The 2,968-nt window shown below is 30.8% G+C and overlaps 1 long non-coding RNA gene across 1 annotated transcript; it reads right to left on the reverse strand.

Annotated features, from left to right (window-relative positions):
* Window positions 1-437: 437 nt before the first annotated feature.
* Window positions 438-1,206, reverse strand: LOC111627949. The gene is made up of 2 exons (XR_002757089.1): window positions 1,139-1,206; window positions 438-733 (listed from the first exon to the last, which is right to left on the reverse strand). It is a non-coding gene; the product is annotated as an uncharacterized LOC111627949 (long non-coding RNA).
* Between the last annotated feature and the right edge of the window lie 1,762 nt (window positions 1,207-2,968).

Below are 2,968 nucleotides of genomic sequence, written 5' to 3' on the forward strand. Positions count from 1 at the left end.
AACACATAAGTGTTTCTCATTATTGGTTATATTGCCAATTAGGATTTTTCTGTCATAAAGTCACGAATGACAGCTTTCCCCACAAAACGTGACGATACTATGGATGCAATCCGTACTTGTAAGAAAGAAGATACTACATTTTTTTGTGTGTGGTTTCGGCTCATTACATCAAAAAATCTTCATTCTTTGACAGTTTTTGTTGCGTGATTGGATTTATAAAAGCCAGGCCATTCCTCACTTCGATCTCTCCCCAAAAAAATTAAATAAGAAAAGGAAAAAAACACGACATTCGCTTTAATATTTTAATTTTATAAATTGAATATAAAACCGGGGATAAATTTAGCACAGTGCTAAAGTGGGGGACGAAGGGGTATTTTTTCTGCGCGCGCGTTTAAAGCAATTACTTTTTTGTAGACAAAAACAATGGTGATAGATTATTACTTTTTATATTTATTTATTTATTTATTGAATATGAAGGTTCTCGCTTATCTACACACGTGCAGAACATATACAAAAGTAGTTTTGAGGGAGTAAAAAACTAGTGTCTTCTGTTGATGTCACCGGTGTGCATCGATGATTACAATGAATGTCTTCCCACATCAACTGCACATGACAAATTGACAAATAACAATAGATGAATCAAAATCCATACAATAGAAAGAAGGGAAGAACACCCAGCTTGAAGAAGTCAAATGTCTTTTCTTTGATTAATTGATCTTTTGTTGAAAATCATCTAAAATATATTTTTCTTTTAACTTTTAATATTAATGATTTTTTCCCATTTTTCCCTATTTTTTTCTCCCCTCGGTTTTTTCGACAGGAGGAAAAAAGTATTTCATCCTTTGTTCATTGTAGATAATTATTTTTACTATTTATCTTTATTTTAATGTTTGGTTATGATAAACAAATCATGAATATTTATTATTTAAAAATCTTATTTTTCTCTTCCCCACGATGAATTTTTAAAATTTCATTAATTTTAATTATTTATTTTTTTTAAATTAACAATCAATTTTTATTTAAAATTGAACACATAAACAAATGCCTAATTAGTTTTACTAACTTGAAAATATTAATTTAAGAGCTGGTGTGTGTTTAATTATTGTTCAAGATTATTAATTATTAGTAACTAACTTACCGAAGTTTAAAAAATAATAAAAATTACAGCATTCATTGACGTTATCTTATTAAGAAATTAGAATGTAGAATGATTATTGGTTGTTTATATTCAAATTTGAAAATCAAGAACAATAGTTGGTTGATTTAATTTATTTGAATTTAATTTTTTTTCAAATAATCTGAATGACACGAGGTAAATTTTATTTTTTCAAACCTTTTTCATGCAAAGTTTTTATATTAATCCGTATGAAAATAATATATTTTTTAGCTTTCTGCTCTATATTTGTCATCTCGTCTCTCCATCTTCATAAAAATGTGGCACACAATCAAAATATACGCCTCGTAGAAACCTTTTAAAGGTTTCTACATTTGAAACATTGAAATCGTAAGCTTTCCACTTGGGTGTTTTGGCATGTTTTAAAGTTTCAGGAAATAGGTTATAAAAAATAGTTGAGGTTGTAAAATGCTTTCTATTATCTCTCTCTCGCTCACACACACACGCGCGCGCGCGCGCGCAGAAAAACACATACACACAATGACTTTCCCGGCTGTTATATATAACAGAAGGAAAATATGACGTTTCAAGGTCCAAAAATGTAAAAATCTTGGTTTTTGTATGTATGAACGTTAATGAGTGGGGGGCACGATATTGTTTGCCCACTTTAAAGCTTAAAAACTCTTGTCTTTCGTCCAAAATTTCTGAAATTTTGCAGGAAGGTTTGTGTATTAGAGAGGTTGATGCTGTTAAATTATGGAGGTGAAAGGTCGAAAGGGTGGAAAGATAGAGGAAGTCGTGTCATGTCTCGAGTGGGTCGGAGTTAATGAAGATTTTACTTGTTATAAGCATTTACAATTTTTTAAAAATAAAATTCATTCCTATCTCAAAATTAAGCTTTTTGCCGTTTTATAATAATTAAAAATATAGAAATTTTTAATAAAATATCTTAACAGATGGCGTCACCACAATTTTAAATTTTTTGTGCCAGGAAAGTTAGGCAACTCGTTGCTGGATTTTATATATACATATTTCTTTATCTTTTATATCCTTTTCGTACAGATAATATTATGTTTTTTAATGGGCATCCTGTCTTGAAGAATAAATTTTAAATTTTCTTAATTATTTTTAACGAATTTATGCGTTTCTATACGTTTAAGGGCTCAATAAACATGTGAAATAGCACTCCTTTTATACAGTCAAACCTGTGAACAACGGTTACTGAACATTAAGAAATGGCCGTTGTTCGGAGATTATTTTGTGCGCGTTTCAAAAGGAAATGTTCCTAAAAAAGATGGCCGCAGCCGTATTTAGAAGTGGCCATTGTTGAGAGCGGCCGTTATACAGCTTCGACTGTGTATAATTTTCCATTCCTATTTGCTAAATGATGAAGAGAAGCTGGAAATTTGATGAAGGGGATAAACTAATGTTAAATATGGTTAAATTGTAATTAGCCAATCTCTTAAATTGACCCGATGATTGTTTACATGTCACTAGTATCAGTTAAGGAATATTGTTAAGTAGTATTTAGTTAAACATGTCTAAAAGTTTAAATTATAATTCAAAACTTAATTAGATTTTTGTCTAAATTAAAATACCGTAGTAAGAAAGTATTGTATCATATGACTATGAGGAATCCGGTTTCGAATCTGGCCTACACTTTATAATTTATAAATAATATAATGGGCACTAAGACGGCCTTTTAATAATATCTGTCAAGGATTCGTCAAGACCCACAATAGAGGCAGACGGATGGTGAGAAGAGAAGCCTGATATATCCTGGCCAGACCACTCAAAAAATTTCAGGAGTCGCGCGCCAGGATTCAATTCCGGAGTCCTGAAAGGTAGGATGAT

The sequence above is a fragment of the Centruroides sculpturatus genome, unplaced genomic scaffold (genome assembly GCF_000671375.1).
Source record: "Centruroides sculpturatus isolate CEXI.00-Female unplaced genomic scaffold, Cexi_2.0 scaffold507, whole genome shotgun sequence".
NCBI lineage: Eukaryota > Metazoa > Arthropoda > Arachnida > Scorpiones > Buthidae > Centruroides > Centruroides sculpturatus.